Source organism: Balaenoptera musculus, chromosome 14 (assembly GCF_009873245.2).
Source record: "Balaenoptera musculus isolate JJ_BM4_2016_0621 chromosome 14, mBalMus1.pri.v3, whole genome shotgun sequence".
NCBI classification, from domain to species: domain Eukaryota; kingdom Metazoa; phylum Chordata; class Mammalia; order Artiodactyla; family Balaenopteridae; genus Balaenoptera; species Balaenoptera musculus.
The window spans coordinates 38,951,885-38,973,807 of NC_045798.1; the positions used below are offsets into that span (position 1 = coordinate 38,951,885).

General features: G+C 39.0%; 1 protein-coding gene across 7 annotated transcripts in view; it reads right to left on the reverse strand.

The window, feature by feature from the left end:
- The window catches only part of ESCO1 (establishment of sister chromatid cohesion N-acetyltransferase 1), a 66,228-nt gene extending 44,503 nt beyond the window's left edge, over nucleotides 1–21,725 (reverse strand). For 3 of the 7 annotated variants that reach the window (XR_005022608.1, XM_036874651.1, XM_036874649.1), the window contains exons 1-2: nucleotides 21,594–21,725; nucleotides 678–780 (exon numbers count right to left, since the gene is read on the reverse strand). The gene's annotated coding sequence lies outside the window, so the exon portion shown is untranslated. Of the gene's footprint in view, nucleotides 1–677; nucleotides 781–1,111; nucleotides 1,318–4,551; nucleotides 4,633–8,462; nucleotides 8,553–21,593 lie in introns of those variants that run through there. The other 4 variants (XM_036874650.1, XM_036874645.1, XM_036874646.1 and 1 more) reach the window with 3 other exon arrangements.
- Between the last annotated feature and the right edge of the window lie 198 nt (nucleotides 21,726–21,923).

The following is a 21,923-nucleotide window of genomic DNA, read 5'->3' on the forward strand; positions in this document are numbered from 1 at the left end:
AAAGGCTAGACACAAAGACTATACAGACTATGATTCTACTTTTGGAAATTCTAGAAAAGGCAAACTTATCTACAGTAACAGAAAGCAGATGAGTCACTGCCTGGGGTCAGGAGTGGAGGGAGAGATAGATTTTTGGAGGTAATGGAAATGATCTCTATCTTGATTATGATGGTGGTTCCAAGAGTGTGTAAATCTGTCAAAATCCACCAAATTGTACACTTTAAAAGGGTGCAGTTTATTATACATAAATTATGCTTTAATAAATCTGTCTAAAAAATAGAACTGTAAGTAACTGATATGGACCTACAGCCGAGAAACATTGTTAAGCCAAATAATGCAAGGTGCATAACAGGGTGTACTTCCCTTTGTGTAAAAAGAAAAAAAGGGAGACAGTGGGAGGAAGGAAAGATATAGAAACATATGCTTGTTTATGCACACAACAGGTATGGAAGGATACACAAGAAACTAGTAATAGTGAAGACTTCTGGGAAAGAGAACTACGGGACCAACTGTGAGAAGTGTGACAAAAAAACACTTTTTGCTAACTACCCCAGTTTATTATGTAAACATATAATCTTGTCAAAAAAAGTTACATTTCTCTGAATATATTAAGTATATTTGGCACACTGACCAATTATCTTTGAAGGCACTGAATTGTAACAGTATAGGCCACTTACCTTCCTGAAATGAAAATCACATATAACTTTTTTCTTCAGGTTGATGGATGATGCTTCTAATGAATGATGCTTCTAATAACTTCCTGTGTGTTTGGTTGTTAATCTTAAAAAAATAAAACAAAAAGAAGAATTCTATAGCTAAACAATCTATTAAAAAACATGAGAATACAGAAACGGTATTGTCTATTAACTGTCTATTAAGTGTTAAAACAACTTAGACTAAGCTAGACTAAACAATGGCCTAGTGACGATTTTTCACTTGACATACAAAAATCGTACAACTCAATACGGTCACCATCTCATTTTTTATACCATATAATAGATTTGGTTTTTCTTCAAAAATAACCACTACCTTCTATCCCAAACCCCACCTCCATGTAAGGAGTATATTATTTTCCTTCCCATCAGATGCTTAGCTTGACCATATGTCTTACTTTGGCCTCATGGTGGACAGAGCATACTCTTCTGCCCCCATAGCCTTGCATCTGATGATTTGGCCAATGGGGTGTTAGCAGAAAGTATGCAAACAGAGGTTTGAAATATCTTTGTGCAGTTGGTCTTGCCCTCTTGTTACCTCTGTCAACATCACAAGAAGAGTTTCAGCAGGTAGATGCTGCCCCTTCAGCCTAAGCCCCAGAAGAAACACAAACAGTAAGACTGGGCCAAACCCCAAATGAGGTGCCAAGCCCAACCCAAAGGGAGAATTAAAGCCCACCCACACACCCATAGCTAAGCCTAAGTCACCTAACCCACAGCAGCTCTACAGATATATAAGCAAAAATAACTGCTGTTTTAAACCACTGAGCTATAGGGCAGTTTCTCATTCAGCAATAACTGATTAATACATATTGCAGTTAAATTTCCTGGGAAGCTCCATATTTACCCAAGATTAAGCCTCAGAGGTACAATAACTTGAAAAAACAGAAAATTCATTTAATTTCCTTTATTACTTTAGCGCCAAGAATTTTAATTTTAAAAATGATGAATTACCTTACTTTACTTCTTTTCCTCGCAATTTCTAAATATTTTAACATTTGGCAGTTGGGACCTACCATAATAAAAAGGTTAACTGATACACAAGTCTACAGTACTTGTCACTCACCTGTTCAGGTATGCTAAGGATCACTTCACTTTAGTTTGCCCTACGTGTTAAATCATTATCAACCTAGCATTATACAACTTAATAACATCCCTTTCCATTAAATAAAATCTTGCAATCAAGGACTGAAATGCATTCTCTAACCTGTTAACAAACTGACAAGATCCCTCCACAACCCAGAGCCAACTTATTAATAGAATTCTAATAAAATCAATATTGGGGCCAAAAAACAATAATCAAACTTAACATGGGACTTCCCTGGTGGCGCAGTGGTTAAGAATCCGCTTGCCAATGCAGGAGACACGGGTTCTATCCCTGGTCTAGGAAGATCCCACATGCCGGGGAGCAACTAAGCCCGTGCACCACAACTACTAAGCCTGCGCTCTAGAGCCCACGTGCCACAACTACTGAAGCCCACGCGCCTAGAGCCTGTGCTCCGCGACAAGAGAAGCCACCGCAGTGAGAAGCCTGCGCACCGCAACAAAGAGCAGCCCCCACTCGCCGCAACTAGAGAAAACCTGCGCGTAGCAACGATGACCCAACACAGCCAAAAATAAAAAATAAATAAAACAAAAAAACCCATAAAATGATCACTTCAGAAAACCCACAATAACATTTATATAGAAAGATAATTTACAAAATATATGTTAGAAAGTACCTGAGAATTTAAGAGTACCTCCAGTTTCCCAACAGTACATTATAATAAAATATACTCAAATTTTAATCATTAAAATATTTAGATTACATCACCCAATATATTTTTAAGTTTAAAGCGATTTTTTAAAAACCATTTTATAATCGGGAATTCCGTGGCAGTCCAGTAGTTAAGACTCCGCCCTCTCACTGATGAGGGCCTGGGTTCTATCCCTGGATGAGGAACTAAGATCCCACAAGCTACGTTGCGTGGTCAGAAAAAAAAATTTTTTTATGATTGAGATGTAATTTGAGATAGGACTATAAAATTCACCTATTTATAGTGTACAATTTAGTAGGTTTTAGTATATTCAGAGTTGTACAACAATTGCCAGTGGTTCCATAATATTTTTGCCACCCCAAACCCATTAGCAGTCATTCTCTATTCCTCACCCCCCTTCCAGTCCCTGGCAATTACAAATCCACTTTCTGTCTTCATGGATTTGGCTATTCTGGATGTTTCATATAAATTAAATCATAAATACATGTGGCCTTTTGTGGTTGGCTTCTTTCACTTAACGTAATGTTTTCAAGGTTCAAGCAGGGTTGCAGCATGTTTCAGTAATATCTTGTGCTTTATGGCTAAATACTATTCCGTTGTATAAATATATCACATTTTGTTTGCCTATCCATCAGTTGATGGATTGTTAGATGGGCTGTTTCTACTCTTTGGCTATCATGAATAATGCTATGAATAATCCTAAAGGAGTTTTTATGTGAACATGTTTTCAAGTTTCCTGGGTATATACCTAAGAATATAACCATTGGGCCATATGGAAACTCTATGTTTAACTTCTGAGGGACTGTTTTCCAAATCAGCTGCAACATTTTACATTCCCACCAGCTATGTGTGTGGGTTCCAATTTCTCTACATCCCTGTTAGCATTTATTATTAATTTTTAAAATTTTAGTTATCCTTTTAGGTGTAAAGTAGTATCTCATTGCAGTTTTAATTTGTATTTTCCTAACGAGTAATTATGTTGAGCATCTTTTCATGTGCTTATTGGCCATCTGTATTTCTTCTTGGAGAAATGTCTATTTGAATCCTTTCCTCATTTTAAATAAAAATTTGGTCATTTTTCCTTTTATCATTGAGTTGAAACAGTTTACCCGGACATTAGACTCTCATCAGATGTATGAACCACAAATATTTTTCTCCAATTCTATTGGCTGTCTTTTCACATTTTTGATAAGAGTCCTTTGATGTACAAAAGTTTTTAAATTTGATGAAGTCCAATCTATCTTTTTCTTTGGCTGCTTGTGATTTAGGCTGTCATATATAGGAAACTATTACCTAATCCAAGACCATGAAAATTTACATCTATGTTTTCTATGAGTTTTACAGTTCTAGCTTACATTTAGATCACCGATCCATCTTGAGTTCATTTTTGGTGGGACGTAAGGGTAAAACCTTAATTCTTTTGCATGTAGATGTCCAACAGAACCAGCGCCATTTGTTAAAAAGACCATTCTTTACTAATTGAGTTGCCTTGGCCCTCCTGTTGAAAATCAATTGCCCATAAATATATGGGTTTATTTCTGGACTCTAAGTTCTATTCCACTGATCCATATGATCTTATGCCAGTACCATAGTCTTGATTATAGTAGCTTTGTGGTTTGGGTTTTTTTAATTGAGGTATAATTGACATATTTTACTAGTTTCAGGTGTACAACATAATCATTTTAATATGTGTATGCACTGGGAAATTATCACAATAAGTCTAAATTAATATCTGTCATCTTACATAGTTACAAAAAATCTTTTTCTTATGATGAAAACTTTTAAGATCTACTCTCTTAGCAACTTTCAAGTATGCAATACAGTATTATTAACTATAATCACCATGCTGTACTTTACATCCTCATGAATTATTTATTTTATAGCTGGAAGTTTGTACCTTTTGGGCTCCCCACCCACACCCATTTCACTGACCCTGGCCTCTGTTCTTTGTATTTATGAGCTTGCTTCTTCTTTTGTTTTGGGGGGTTTTTGTTGTTGTTTCGATTTCACACATAAGTGAGGTCACACAGTACAACACTGTGATTTATAAGAATATATATATATTTGATCAGATGACCAACCTGTATTTCTCATATGTATTTGGTCTTTGTCCATGGTTCCTGGCTCACAGCTCACAAAGCCTTTGGGATTTGTAGAATTAACTGTTGAGAGCAATCAAGATGTCTTTTGTTATGTTAATGGTGGCTTTGGAAAGCACCTAAGGATCAGAGCTAGTTGCCAGTGGAGCCAACCACGTGATTAGAGGGTTGGAACTTTCAAGTCCTATCCCTTAACATCTGGGGAGAAAAGAAGGGCTGGAGGTTGAATCAATCACCAGTGATTTAATCAATCCTGCTTATGTAACAAAGCCGCCATAAAAAAACCAAAAGGATAGGATTCTGGAGAGCTTCTGGACTGTGAACATGTGGAGATTTGGAGAGAGTGGTGTACTCGGAGAGAGCATGGAAGCTCTGAGCCCTTTCCCCCATATCTTGCCCTGTGCATCTCTCCCATCTAGCTGTTCCTCAGTTATATCCTTTTATAACAAATCAGTGATCTTAGTAAAATGTTTCTCTGCGTTTGGTGAGCTGCTCTACCAAATTAACTGAACCAGAGGAGAGGTCGTGGGAACCTCTGATTTACAGCCAGTTGGTCAGAAGTACAGGTAACAAACTGGGCTTGTGACTGGCATTCTGAGTTGGAGGGGGTTGCTGGAACCTCCAGTCTGTAGCTGGTCAGTAAGAACCCCAAGTAACAACTGGGGCTTTTGAAGTGTTGGGGGGAGGAGGGGCAGTCTTGTCGACTGAATCCATAACCTGTGGGATCTGATGCTATCTCTAAGCAGATAGTGTCAGAACTGAATTGAATTACACCCTGCTGGTGTCTTAAGAATTGCTTGGTGTGGCGTGAGAAACACTACACCTACACCTACACCTACACACACACACACACACACACACACACACACACACGGAAGTGGGTCCAGGGACCTAATTTGTATGGTATTTATCTTACTCTGACTTATTTCACTTAACATAATGCTCTCCAGGTCCAACCATGTTTTCTTAAACAGCAAAACTCCATTCTTTGTATGGCCGAATAATATTCTATTGTGTACACATACCACATCTTTATCCATTCATCCATGGATGAACACTTAGATTGTTGCCATATCTTGGCTATTGCAAATAACACTGCAATGAACATGGGGGTACATATATCTTTTTGAGGTAGTGTTTTTCATTTTCTTCAGGTAAATACCCAGAAGTGGAACTGCTGGATCATACACTAGTTCTATTTTTAATTTTTTAAGGAACCTCCATACTGTTTTCCATAGTGGCTCCACCAATTTCCATTTCCACTAACAGTACACAAGGGTTCCCTTTTCTCCACATCCTTGCCAACACTTTTTATTTCTTGCCTTTTTGATATCAGCCATTCTAACACGTATGAGGTGATATCGCATTGTGATTTTGATTTGCATCTCTCTAATGATTAGTGATTCTGAGCATCTTTTCATGTTCCTGTTGACTCTCTGTTACGTCTTGCTTGGAAGAATTCCATTCAGATCTTCTGCCCATTTTTTTACAGATTTTTTTTTTTTTAAATTTATTTTTGGCTGTGTTGGGTCTTCGTTTCTGTGCGAGGGCTTTCTCCAGTTGCGGCAAGCGGGGGCCACTCTTCATCGCGGTGCGTGGGCCTTTCACTGTTGCGGCCTCTCTCGTTGCGGGGCACAGGCTCCAGACGCGCAGGCTCAGTAGTTGTGGCTCACGGGCCTAGTTGCTCCGCGGCATGTGGGATCTTCCCGGACCAGGGCTCGAACCCGTGTCCCCTGCATTGGCAGGCAGATTCTCAACCACTGCGCCACCAGGGAAGCCCCTTCTGCCCATTTTTTATTTGAACTGTTTTTTTTGCTATTTATTGAGTTATATGAATTCATCATGTATTTTCAGATATATGATGTGCAAATATTTTCTCCCATTCAGTAAGTTGCCTTTTCATTTTGTTGGTTTCCTTTGCTGTGCAGAAGCTGTTTAGTTTGATGCAGTCCCACTTATTTTTGCTTTTGTTATTTTTGCTTTTGTTGTCAAACAATCATCACCAAGACTTATGTCAAGGAGCTAACTGCCTATGTTTTCTTCTAAGAGTTTTATGGTTTCAGATCTTATGTTCAAGTCTTTAATCTATTTTGAGTTAATTTTTGTGTATGGTATATGATAGTGTTCCAGTTTCATTCTTTTACTTGTGGCTGTCCAGTTTTCCCAACATCGTTTACTGAAGAGACTGTCCTTTCCCCTGTATATTCTTGGCACTCTCTCTTTTTTTTGCCACGCCACGTCGCTTGCGGGATCTCAGTTCCCTGACCAGGGATTGAACCTGGGCCACACAGTGTTGTGAAAGCCTGGAATCCTAACCATTAGGCCACCAGGGAACTCCCATTGGCTATTTTTTCAGTTAAGTTTTTAAATGAGGAAATGTGACTCCTTCAACTTTATTTTTCTTTTTCAAGATTGTTCTGGCTTTTTGATATTAATTTTAAGATCAGTTTGTCAATTTCTGCCCAAAAAGTCAGCTAGGATTTTGATAAAGAATTGCGCTGAATCTGAGGATCAATTTGAGGAATACTGCCATCTTAATAATATGTCTTCCAATTCTTGAACATAGATATCTTTTCACTTATTTAGGTCATCTTTAATAATTTTAAACATTTATTCTTAAGTACTTTATTGTTTTTTATTCTACTATAAAAGGAATTGTTTTCTTAATTTCCTTTTTGGATGGTTCATCATTAGTAGAGAGAAATACAATTGCTTTTTGTATGTTGTTCTTGTATCTTATAACCTTGTTGAATTCATTTATTAGCTCTAACAGGTTGTTTTTTGTGGATTCCTTAGGATTTTCTCCATATAAAACCACATCATCTGCAAACAGATATAGTTTTACTTATTCCTTTCCAATCTGGATGCCTTTATTTCTTTTTCTTGCCAAATTGTCCTGGCTGGAACCTCCAGCACAATGTTGAATAAAAGTGGCAAAAGCAGATATACTTGTCTTATTGCTGATCTTAGGAGGAAAGCCTACAGTCCTTCACCGGTAAGTGTAACGTTAGATACAAGCTTTTCATAGATGCTCTTCTATTGCAACTTTGTTGAGTGTTTTTATCATGAAAGATGTTAAATTTTGTTAAATGCTTTTTCTGCATCTATTGAGGTGATTATGTGATTTTTCCCCCCTTTATTCTATTAACATGGTATATCACCTTGTTAATTCTCATATGTTGAACCAACTTTGCACTGCTAGGATAAATCCTATTTCGTCAGGGTGTATAATCCTTTTTATATGTTGCTGGATTCAGTTTGCATGTACTGAGTTGAGGAATTTTTATGTGTATATTTATAAAAAATATTGAACCATAGTTTCTTTTCTTGTGATGTCTTTGTCTAATTTTGGTATCAGGGTTTTTACAGTGGCCTCATAGAATTAGCTCAGAAGTATTCCCTCCTCTTGCATTTTTTGGAGGAGTTTAGGAATGCTTGGTGTTAACTCTTTAAACACTTGATAGAATTCACTGGTAAAGCCATCTGGGAGTGAGTTTTTCTTTTTGGATGATTTTTTGGTTACTAATTCAATCTCTTTGTTATAGGTCTATCCGGATTTTCTATTTCTTCTTGACTCAATCTCTTTCTAGGAATTTTTTCATTTTATCTAGGTTATCAAAATTGTTAGTGTGTTCAATTGTTCACAGTATTCCCTTGCAATTCTCTTTTATTTCTGTGAGGTTGTTAGTAATATCCCCTCTTTCATTCCTCACATTAGTAACCTGAGTCCTTTTTTTCTTGTTAAAACCATTTTTTAAAAAAGAGAAAAGCAAACTAGGCTACCTTTAATTTCTAGGCACAACAGCAAATCAGCAGTTTCTTTAACTGCTCTATAGCAAACTGTCAATTCTGTATATTGCACCAAATTTCATGGAGATAAGAAAAACACTGACCTTAAGCAGCAGCTGCTTCCATCCTTCTAATCCCATCTCTCATTCTTGAGAAGCAAAGTCTCTGTGAACCAGCTGCCCCATATGGGGTAGCTGCCAAAGACAGAATTAAGTATCAACCCGAGGCTTCTACTTACTTTTAATTTTTACTCAGTTTCTCCAGATACACAAGGCGGGGGGGGGGGGGGGGCCGGGGGTCCTAACCAGAGGGACCTGTGTTTATAATCTATTTTGAGAACTTTATGCTTAATATTAACAGACCATCCAACTACAATTTCTGTATGCTTAAAATAGGCAGAACACAGAGTAGCAGTGCATTACACCTACGCAATACAAGATGCACTTGAAAAAAGTGGAATTTTCACAGTAGGAAAAAAAATGAGTGTCCTCCACCAACAGCCTCCTTCTTGGATTCGTGCCCAGTATTCAATGGGTCATGATCATTTCTGTTACAGGTCTCAAAAGCAGGAAGTAAACAGGGGCAGCAGCATTCATCCATCTACATTCATGTACAGATTAGAATGTTCCTTAAATCACCCAAAGCTTAAGGACAAACAGAAATATTAGCAAATTTAAAGGTCCTAGAATTAAAAAATTAGTATTTGTTCTGGTGAATATCTGCTAGAAATGATACAGGTTCCCACCCTGCTGAGTACTACCAGTGGGCTCTTATTTTTTGACAAGGTGGGTAGTAAATGGGAACTCAAGACAAAGATGCAGGGACATCTAAGGCAGACATAAGGAGGCTGAAAACTCTATAAACTCCCAAATCCCTTGCCTACAAAGGTACACCCACCCCCAACCAGCCTTCTGAGTTAAAACCTTTCAGTTACTGCACCTGGAGCAGGTGCCTCAAAAGGAAATACATACCAGTTCTCCCCAGTCATATGAGAATTAGATCCCAACACAGTCCAGAGAAATAAGAGACCAGTCCCAGGAGGAAACAGTCTCTATACTAACCGTCAACAGGAGTCTGGAGAACAAGAGTGAATCTAAAGGTAATAAACCAACAAAGATGGAATATAAGGCTTGATAAGACTATTTATTGTCATGGGTGGACTCACATGACATTCTCTTTCTTCAAAAGGGCAGACAGCAAATATTTTAGGCTTTGTAGCTCACATACAGTCATGATTACGTATTCTTCTTTGGTTTTTTATTTTTTTTACAACCCTCAAAAAAAATGTAAAACCATTTTGAGGAATGAAGGAAAGGAGGAGAACTGACTAAATTTGGCCCAAGGGAAAAAACAGTTCATCAGTGCCTGCTCTAGAGGACACCAAAGCATTAAATAGTCTGTTAAGGGACTTCCCTGGTGGTCCAGTGGTTAAGACTCCGTGCTCTCATAGCTGAGGGCCCGGGTTCAATCCCTGGTCAGGGAACTAAGATCCCACAAGTGGCGTGGTGTGGCAAAAAACAAAACAAAAAACCAAGAACCTTAAAACAAAAAGCAATATTAAAGAGTCATATCTTAATGATAAAAGCTTCAATTCAACAGGAAGATGTAAATTTCAAACTGCACATACCTAAAAACATAGTCTGAAAACGTGTAATTCCCAAATTGACATATACAGTCCCCTAATTAAAAGAACTACAAGGAAAAATATATAAATCCAAAACTGTAACTCAGAGATTTGGAAACACCCCTCTCAACAACTGACAGAACAAGCAGACAAAAAAACAAAACAAATGCACAAAAAATCCAATGTACAGAATTATGAACTAATTATACAGAATTATGAACAAGACAAGTAATTTTAAATTTGACCTAATAAATATATACACAGGGTTTCCCCGGTGGCACAGTGGTTAAGAATCTGCCTGCCAATGCAGGGAACATGGTTCGAGCCCTGGTCTGGGAAGATCCCACATGCCGCAGAGCAACTAAGCCTGTGCGCCACAACTACTGTGCCTGTGCTCTAGAGCCCGCGAGCCACAACTACTGAAGCCCACGCACCTAGAGCCCGTGCGCCACAAGAGAAGGCACTGCAATGAGAAGCCCAGGCACTGCAATGAAGAGTAGCCTCTGCTCGCCGCAACCAGAGAAAAGCCCGCGCGCAACAACGAAGACCCAACGCAGCCAAAAAATAAAATAAATTTAAAGAAACAAATATATACACAACATTATCCCAACAACTGCAAAATATATTCTTTTCAAGCACACATCGAACATTTACAAAGGTGTCCCCAAATACAAGTCCTAAAGCAAGCCTCCACAAACATCTAAGGAATGATACCACAAGTGCTCTCTGATCACAATGCAATTATACTAGAAATGAATAACCCACAAAAGTCTAAGTAGAAAATGCCCAGATGTTTGGAAATTTTAAAAATCTATTTTACATAAACCGTAAGAAATCACACTTAAGAAAATCACAAGGTGGGTGAACCTGCCCTACCAGATATCAACACTTACTGTAAAACCACAGTAATGTGTGATATTGGCTCAGGGATAGACAAATAGACCAATGGGACAGACCAATGACACAAAAGAGAGTGCCCAGGGACTTCCCTGGTGGTCCAGTGGCTAAGACTCCATACTCCCAATGCAGGGGGCCTGGGTTCGATCTCTGGTCAGGGAACTAGATCCCACATGCCGCAACTAAAAGATCCCGCACGAGGCAACGAAGATCCCAAGTGCCGCAACTAAGACCCGGCGCAGCCAAATAAATAAATAAATAAATGTTGGGGGAAAAAAATCCCAAAACAGAGTGCCCAGAATCAGGCTCACGTTTATGGTCAACTGGTTCATGATATACAGTACCATAGCTGGGAAAATAGATTTTTTTAAAGAAATAGTGCTGGGACAACTGGATATCATATGGGGAAAAAAGTGAAACTGGATTCCTACCTCAAACCATATACTAAAGCCAATGCCAAATGGACTGATCATAGATATAAAATGTAAAAGGTAAAACATAACCTATAGAAGATTAGTATGTACAGATTATATTATTAAAATCCTACAAATCAATAAAATAGCCAATCAAAGGAAAAAACAGACAGGAAATTTGAACAAGCTCATCACAAAAAAAAAGAAGGAAGAAAGATGAAAGGAGAAAGAAATCCAAAAAGGCAATGGAAAACCACCACAATGGGCTAAAATTTAAAAGTCTGAGAATTCTGGGAATTCCCTGGCAGTCCAGTGGTTAGGACTCCATGCTTCCATTGCAGGGGGCACAGGTTCCATCCCTGGAACTAAGATCCCACAAGCTGCATGACAAGGCCCAAAAAAAAAGTCTGAGAATTCAAAGAATGTGAGTAATTTGCTGCCAGTGGCAGTATTAACTGCACAAACACTTTAGAGAAGAGGCCAAGAGAGCAACCAACCCACAATGAAATAGATGGAATGCAGGATCCCAAAAGGAACCTTGAAGGTAGTGTGGGTGGGTTAGAGAAGGGATTGGACCTGCTGTTTGAGTATGAAAAATAATACTGTCAGACATGTGACATTTGGGGAGAAAAATTGCCCTAGCATCTTAGAAAATTAAGCAAAAGAAAAGTGAGGCAATTACTAACTCCACGAAAAAATGAAAAGGGGGATATAGTTTCAGAAAAATACTTAGCTCAGCAGTAAACAATATTTGCATAGTTATAGTACCACTCACTATTGGCTTAACCAATTTGAAATATAACTCTATTAAGGTATATGGGGAAGAAAGCAGGAGAGCCAATTCTCAACTATGGAGGCAAAAAGTCAATAACATCTGAAGTTGATCAATCAAAATATAGAAGTTGCATACCACCAAAACTATGGAGCTAGATATAAAGAAAACAGCTAGGAGAGTGAAAGTGGCAGCTCCTGGAGAAAGGTACTGGGAGATGTGGAAAGGTGAGGAGTGGGATGATATTCAACACTGTAAGGCTTTTAGTGCAATTTGACTTTCGTAACAATGTACATGTATTACTTTGAAATTTTTGAGAAAGTTCTCCACTTTTATTGCATTTCTGTCCATTTATCCTGACATTCAACAGGTCTGCTTTACTGGCATATAAAGGTTTTAACCATTTTTTAAAATTTAGAATGCACATACAATGTATTTTAAAATCTCACCAAAATGAAAATTCTGAAAATAATTTACCCCAATTTACTCAATAGGTCAAAGAAAATGAGAACAAAAAGAATCTAGAATCTAGAAATGCAAGAGAATATAATTTGAAATACAAAAAATTTAAACTCACAGGAATACTATTCATAGAGAGATTTTTACTAAACTACTAAACATCTGAAACTTTAACATGTCAATAAGTGAACCCCTAATCTTGCCTCCTAAACCTAAAGCTTCCAAAGGATTTTCCCCCTCATCTCAGTAAATGACACGTTCATCCTTAATTGTTTAGAACAAAGCCTTGGAGTCATCCCCAACTTTTCTCTTAAACTTCATATCCACTCAAGCCATCATTAACCCACCTACCTTCAAAACACATCCAAAACCTGACCACTTAGCATCTCAACCACTACCACCCTGGTCCAAGCTATCACTATCCCTCACCTGGATTTCTGCAACAGCTTCCTAACTGGTAACTGTGCCTTCAGCCTTGTTCCTCCCTCCCCTGCATCCCCCGCCCCCTTCAGCTTCTTACACAAAACAGCCAAGGTAGTCCTTTTAAAATTTAAGTCAGGCTCCATTATTTCTCTGCTCAAAACCTTCCAGTGACTTCCCATCTCAATCAGAGCAAAAGCAAAGGCTCATATTAACTATTAACTACTTCCTAGTTTTTCCCCTGGTCACTCTGCTCCAGTTATCTTGGCCCCCTTGCTATCCCTTGACTGCATTAAGCATATTCCCACCTGAGATTAAAAAGTGTTCCAGGCAGAAGGAACAGCTCTGCTTTCAAATAACTGATAACTTTTCTGTTCCAGAATGCAGCAAAAAAACAAGTTACCCAAAATAATACAAAATTTGTCTTGATAACAAAACTAGTGTGCACACGCGTGTGTGTCCACACACACACTACACACACATTTCTAATCTCATATACAAAAAGATACATGAAAACCTTAAATTAAAACAAGTTAGCATTTTTAACACAACATGGGCATAGCCAAGTGGTCCACCACTACCAACTAAAATTGATAAAAGGAACACAGAGATGACCGAATTTTAGGAATTCTAGTAACACATGACATCAACCAGTCAACTAAAAACAACTACCCTATCACCTCAATGTAACCACCCCCATGCCCACCAGAAAAACACTTCTTAAAATTAAACAGCCTTTTTTCTACACAACTCTAGGACTATTTTGCCCAACTTGCTTTTGGTATTTCATACATCATTGGAAACTTCTAACCATCTCAAGGTGTAGTAATCCTGTCAAAAGATTTACTGCAGAATTCAGCTCAGTACACCTCTCAATTCCAAAATAATTTACTTAAGTTCTATTTCCCCAACTACTTCAAAAGACTCTTCAGTTCCATAAAACACTGGTACAAATTCAGAAAGCCATCCAACCAGCTGGAAAAGATTTTGCTTCTGAGATCACAGGACAACTTTTCAGCAATCCTCAGTTTGAACCTGGCATAAAGCAAAGACTAAAAGGTCTATCAATAGCGTCATTTTTGTAACACCGAAGAACTTCAATTTGCATAGATCCAGTCTCAAAGGCCCTACAAGTCATGCACATCCACCAACCAAATGCAAGCTCCTCATATCGGTTATTATTTCCTTTATTATCTTCCTCCTGACTCTATTTCCACAGTGGATCTCACTCTTTCTTAACCCTTTCCTTTGGAAGCCCACATAAACCCTTTCCCAGTGAAAATATGAATCTTGAGGTCATCCTGGATCATTCACGTGGGCCCTAAATCCAGTGACAAGTATCCTTATAAGAGTCACTCATAGGGAGACAAAGAAAGTAGAAAACAATGTGAAAACAGGCAGAGATTGGGGTTCTGTGCTCACAAGCCCAAGAATGCAACGGCAGCCACCAGAAGTTGGAAAAGGCAAAAAACAAACTCCCCTCTAAACCTATAAAGAGAGCACAGCCATGCCCACATCTTGATTTCTGACTCTGAGCATCTAAAATCGTGAGAAAATAAATTTTTGTTGTTTTAAGCCATTAAGTTTGTGGTAATTTGTTACAGAAGACATAGGAAACTAATACACTTCCTAAGCAGGCTGTATCACATCAAGGGACCTACAGCGTTCCCAGCACAGCAGTTTTTCATCTCACATGCAAAATTTTTTCCACTTTTCTTTTAAGGTTTATGCCATTCTGCTCTTATACCTTCTTTCTTCACTACAGTAATCTATTGATCACCAAAAACTCTTCAAGCATAATTTTCTTCTCAAACCGAACTATTACAAACCTCATAGGTTTTAAAATTCACATGAATGACCATAGGTTCTTAATCTCCTAAACTCTGATAACCTACCAATTCTTAGTCCATTTCAACTACACAATCCTTTTGCCACATCCAAGAGATAAGAGAAATATTCACTGAAAATCTGAGTCTGGGGGCTTGTCAAGTTCATAACCCCTTTCTGAAAATTCACCATGCCCACATGTACCTGCTTTAAAAAAAAAAAAAAAGTGGCGGCCCTTAGGGAGTTCATAAATAGTTATATCCTGAAACTCCTGCCCCTATGCCCCCAAAGAGATTACTGACAGAAGAGCAGCCAACATACAGTCACTATAATGCAAGGTTTCCAATCTCACCACTACTAACATTTTGGAGCAAACAAAATCTTTGCGGGGGGTGGGGAGGTGGTGGTGGTGGTTGTCTTGAGCACGGAGGGTGTTTAACAGCAGCATCCCTGACCTGTACCTGCTAGATATCAGGAGCACCTTGCCCTCAGTTCTGACAATCAAATATATCTCCAGACAATGCCAAATATTCCCTGGGAGGCAAAAATCACCCCTGGTTGAACATTTGGCCTACCTCGTTTTAATTCCCCCAGAGGAAATTTCTCAGCAACCTTCTGAGTCCTGAATTATCTTCAGGTTTCTATAAGGCCTAATGTTTGGTGATTCCTGTTTTTTCCTTCCACAAGATCTGGCTCTACAAATAGTCTTCTCTTCCTTATTTCTCTGTGTATCCTGCCAATCCATTCACACACTTTTTAGGGTAATCCAAGTATTTCTCACCTTCTAAAATGCCCAATTAATACTTACAGACTAAAAAGCATTTTAAAGAACATAAACTAATTACCACTAACCAAAAACATAAAATGTCACAACTGAAGCAACAATAAACCATTAACAGAATGCAACAAAAACACACACAGTAATAAAAGGTATTGTCCCTAATAAATTTTTCCAAACATTCAAAGACAAACTCTCTCTATTACACTAGATTTATAATAGATATTCAGCAAAACTCAACATTATTAGTTAAAACTCTAAAAAAGACAGACATGGACAATTTAATTTTTTAAATTCTCTTTTTCCACCGGCCTCTTACAAATTAACATTCCCCAAGTGTTGTTCTCTTACCACAAAAGACACACATTAAGTAATTTCATCTATACTCATACTTTCAATTACTACCTGTAAGCCATTAACATACAAATGAATATCCCCAACACAATTTCCATCCCTAGTGATACTCAGATATCCAACAACATACTGGACGTGTCCATCCTGATGTCTTAAAAGCACCTTAAACTCAACTATCTAACAATCAGGTCATTCCACTATGTCCGTTCTCCACAATTTATGATACTACCATCCACCCACATCAAGAAAATAAAACCAAAAAAAAAAATTACACGACAGCAACAATGACAACAGTAGCATTTACATTAGCAAAAATATCCAAAACAGCCCAAATGTCCAAAGGACAGAAAAACAAAATGCCAAGGTAGAATTTTGATAGTCATTAGAAATAAGAAGTACATAAATTGCATAAAATAATTTTGTAAGAAAGAGATAAATTAATGTCTCATATATAAGTATTCTAACACACAAAAAAACACACTGAAAGAATACATACTAAAATATCAACAGTACTTACCAGTAGGGTGGTAAAAGATGGAGATGAAAGGGTATACAAAGAATTTTTAAAAATACCTTCCCATTTTACTTATATGTTTATGCAATGTTTGAATCTTTCACATCAAAAAAGAATGTACGTATCAGCTGTGAAATAAATAACTATATAGGGCTTCCCTGGTGGTGCAGTGGTTGAGAATCCACCTGCCAATGAAGGGGATACGGGTTTGAGTCCTGGTCCGGGAAGATCCAACATGCCGCATAGCAACTAAGCCCGTGTGCCACAACTACTGAGCCTGCACTCAAGAGCCTGCGAGCCACAACTACTGAAGCCCACGCGCCTAGAGCCCGTGCTCCGCAACAAGAGAAGCCACCGCAATGAGAAGCCCGCGCACTGCAAGGAAGAGTAGCCTCCGCTCGCAACTAGAGAAAAGCCCGCGCGCACAGCAACGAAGACCCAACGCAGCCAAAAATAAATATATGAATAAATTTATACATATAAAAAAACTATATAGTGTTTATATCTATGTAAAATATATTGGGAAAGGTCAAAAGTGAAACTGGATGTCTACACAATAACCTGTACACAAATGTTCAAAGCAGCATTATTCATAAGAGCCAAAAAGTGGGCATAACCCAACTGTCTATGAACTAATGAATGGATAAATAAAACGTGGTATGTCCATATAATGGAATATTATATTTAGCCATAAACAGGAATGAAGTACTGATACATGTTACAACATGGTTTAACCTTAAAAACATTATGCTAAGTAAAAGAAGCCAGTCACAAAATGCCACGTGTTGTTTGATTCCATTTATCTGAAATGTCCAGAACAAACAAATCTTCAAAAAAAGAAAGTAGACTGATGGTAGTAGGTGGGCAGGGAAAAAAGAAAATAAGGAATAACATGTTAGTATAGGTATTTTCATCATTTTTGGAATGATGAAAATATGCTAAAATTAGATAGTGGTAATGGTTGCACAACTCTGAATATACTGAAAACCCCAGAGTTGTATTCTATAAGGGTTGATTATATCGCCATAAAGCTATTACCAAAAAAGTGAATCTTAAATGAAACAGACTTTAATATGCATCAGGCTTTTTAAATAAACCTAAATTTGTCTTATGAAAATTATCTATTTTTGTTTTTGAAGAAAAATTTCATTTAGTGACCATGGTCACAACAAAGTTTCAAATACTAGTTGAAATGATTTAACAAAATAAAACAAATTTCCATGTCAACAGGATTATCTTCATTAAAACTACTAGTATTTATTTAATAACTCAATTTTCTGATGGGTTAATATAGTCTAAAACAATATATTTTAAACATAAACAGTGACAGATGCTAGGAATCAGCATATTTTCTATCTCAAATACCTTACAGAGAAATTATCTAGGTATTATATATCTTCTAAAATGGAACTATATCTACATTATAAAGGATATGTCAGAAAGAGTGTACTATCTGTAGGGAAAAAAAATAAGTTAAATTATACTTGCCTTTCTCTTAACCATCACTAAAGATGATACAATAGAAACATTTCCAAATATAAAGTCCTTAGAACAGTTCCTGGCACATCACAAGCATTTATTAATTTACTGATATAATATTTTTGATGAAAAGAAAACATGAAAAAAAAATTTACCTTAGTTACTCATTTCACTTAACTACTTATCAACTCTATTTCAATATTACTTTTATCCCTTTCAGCTTCAATAATTACATTAATTCTAAACTATTAAATTATTTACATTAAAGCAGCAGTTCTCAAAGTGTGGTTCAGGGACTGTGGGGATTCCAGAGACCCTTTCAGGGGGTTCATGAGATCAAAATCATACACAGGTAAAAGATCAATTCAAAGTGCAAAGAGACCAATGAAATTTAATGCAACATTGTGTGAAAAGTATATAGATACAGTTTCAGATTCCACATTGCAACTAACCTTTAAGAGATTACCACTTGTTGGGACTTCCCTGGTGGTCCAGTGGGTAGGACTCAGCGATCCCAAATGCAGGGGGCCCAGGTTCCATCCCTGGTCAGGGAACTAGATTCCACATGCATGCCACAACTAAGAGCCCACATGCCGCAACTAAAAAAGGATCGGGCACGCTGCAAGGAAGATCCCACGTGCAACAACTAAGACCTGGCGCAGCCAAAATAAATAAATATTGAGAAAAAAAAAAAAAAAAACCTTCATTAAAAAAAAAAAAAAGAAATTACCACACTTGTTGAGTTCTGTTGTAGAGTCAAAGAAGAGTATCACAATTATTTGAAAATGTTATTAAAAGTACTCCTCCCAACACACTGGTGTGAAGCTGGATTTTCTTCATATGCTTCAACCAGAACAACATATAAAGATTGAATGCTGAAGTTGATAAGAGAATCCAGCTGTCTTCTATTAGGCCAAACATTAAAGAGATTTACAAAAATGTAAAACAGTTGCCATTCTTTCACTAATTTTTTTTTTGTTTTGGAAAATAGTTTTTTCATTTAAAAAGTTATTTATATTAACCTGCAACTAGTTTATTATTTATTTTTCAATGAATTAATAAATATACTTAAATTAATTTCAAATACAATAACTGTGAATAGATATAACCCACATAAAACAAAAGCTATTTGGAGTCCTACATAATTTTAAGAACGTAAAGGGATCCTGACCAAAAAGTTTGAGACCACTATATTAAAGTAATACTTAAGGGAATTCCCTGGCAGTCCACTGGTTAAGACTCCACCCTTTCACTGCCGGGGCCAGGGTTCAATTCCAGGTAGGGAAACTAAGATCCTGCAAGCTGCGAGGCAAGGCCAAAAATTAATTAATTAATTAAAAATTAAAGTATTACTTAAAACCCCATTTTTAATTTATATTCTGAGTTTTCTCTCTCGTGTATCTCACATATGAAGCCATAAATCTTTAAAGTAAGCTGAAGAGCGCAGATGACATAAATCTTGATTTCTTCGGGTGTACTAAAATGAAGTTAAGCTTAAGATGTAGCTCCCTCAAAAAAGACAGGATGGTCAAGTAAATAGAATGATGTTATTTGTCAAAAGTAACCACAGTAGCTAATATACAGAACTTTTGCAGAAATAGAGCCAAAGAACTTTCGCTGTGCCAAGAAAAAGGGATGCACAGAAAAACATTGAAGTCTGAGCTTCAGAGGGGTTAACAGAGCCCTTAATCGAATTATGTATGGTAACAACTTTACTGGAGTTGGTTTCTACCTACCATCTAAACTTCTGATCACCTTCAGCTGAGGTTATTCAAATTACTCAACGTGTAACATAAATCTGCTAACAAAACTCACGAAAAAATACTTAACTATTAAAAAATCCATTGTGCAATGCTAGTCTCCTTCATTATTAGAATAATTACAGTCAGCTTTGTGCTGTGATGAATTACCAGGCTAAAAAAGGCCATCCAGCAAAAGAGGTTAATGACATTCATTAATTAGGGTCCTTTTTCAGTTCTTCTGGAAGCATAATTTATCGATTTAAAGGCCTAGCACAAAATCTTGTTTGGGTCTGATGTTAAAAAAAACTACTTTTTCACTACAGAATTATAATACTAATCAACGAAAAATGACAGCATATTTTCTTTACCCAGGAATTAGTAAGGTGGGCAGAAGCTCATAACATAGGGGAGATTTTGTTCTAAGGGTACTTCCAAAGACACACATCTGACCTAAGGGGCATACACTGCATTCTGCCCAAAAGGGGGAAGTGTCTGTTACAGCTTTCTCATTTCTGCACATGCTCTAGGTCTGAATTTGCAGATTCCAAATTAAGCACTTTTTATCCCACTCTCATTTCTAATTCCACGGTGAGATTTTTTTAAGTTTTTCAAATTAAAAAAGTTCCATTGGTATTGATGCCCTGTGTAAAGCAAAAACTAAGGACTTAATCAGAAGAGGCTGAATATAACATAATTCACGGCATCCAAAATGTTTTAAACTGAAATTGTGTTTTACCCTTTTTTTTTTTTTTTAATAACGTTTAGGTGAGGAAAAAACAAAGCACACCCACATCCTACTCTTCCACTAAGTAGCATTCTTTTACTGGTTTCTGTTAAGGCTATTTACTGAAACATCGTTTGATAATACTATTCGAATACTGTGTGCTGCAACTACTTCCTGCTGAAAGAATCCCTTTTCAGCTACCGAAGGCTACCCGAAAACAAGATGCACACTACTTCTAAAACCTCAAGGATTTAACTCCTTCCTCCTCCCCCGCCCCCACTCCTGGAAAATACCTTACGTGCCGGGATTTCAAAACAAAACATTTGGGGATGAGGCAGGGGGAGGTTAAGTGTGTGGGAGTGGCAATGTTCTCCAGTTTTTGGAGTTGCTATCTCTCCCATTCTGTCCGAGAAAAACAAACCCCCGTTATAAAATAATCCTAAGAATAGCGATCAAAATCGAGGACCCAATTCTCTTCTGCTCGCATCTATCTCTACAAACTTCACTATGCCCCTCAACACACCCAATTTCTACTCCTGAGCAGCCCTGCCTGCGCTCAGACCTTCCTGTCCAACCAGAACCACACTATGACCTTGGACCCGGGCCACAGCTCCCCTCCCAGTCTAAGGACCGTGAGGCCAGGATCCCCACATCCCGCCCCGCAGACTGCAGAGGCCTCAGGGTTCACGCAGGGTCGGCAGGGGACGACGGGCAGGGGAGCGAGCCGCAGGACCGCAGCTCCGCCAGGGCTGGAACGGCGGGTTCGGGAGAGACGCACGGAAGGAAAGACGCCGGGGGTGGGGACGAGGCCGGGCTACCTGCGGGCCGGCGCCGACACCTCCCCGGCCGCCGCAATGGCTGCACGCCACCTCGGGGGCTCCGGAAGCCCGCGCGGCCGCCTGGGAGGCCCGGCCTGACCCCGTCCTCGGCCACGGCCCCTTACTACCGCTGACCACCCAGCGGGCCGCGGCAGGTGATGCGGCGACTGGGCAGCCGAGCCGCGCAGCTCGGTTACCTGCCTCAGGCGACCGCGCCTCCGAGCCGCCCACTCCCTCCCAGGGGCGCCAGGAGCCGGGACCCGAGGAGTAGGAAGGGCGTGCGAGGCAGCACGACACAGAGGGGCGGACAGGAAGGGGGAGAAGCGTCCGGCTCTCCGGAGGGGCTGGCAACAGGGAGGCGAGGACGCTAGCGACGCGACAGCGAGCGGCGGGGCGGTCGGGACGCTACCGTACCTTCCTCGCTCCCGGCCGAGGGTCCGACGAGAGCTAGCAGACCGCCTCACATCCGGGTATCGGGAGACACTCAGCTGCTTCTGCCGCCACAGCCGCTTCTGCCGCCACCGCCGCCTCTCCCGCGGCGCAGAAACGCCAAACTTCCGGCGATGACGGCTACGCCTCGCCCGTCAGATGGGAGTTACCTGGGACCGTCTTGGGCGCGCTTGCGCAACGCTCCTTTCTTGCCTGAACCGGCTCAGCTGACGTGCCCAGAAGATGAAGATGGCCGCCACGCTACTTGCGTGTCACGCAGTTTTTCACCCCGGCCCGGACTGCTGGGCGTCGGGG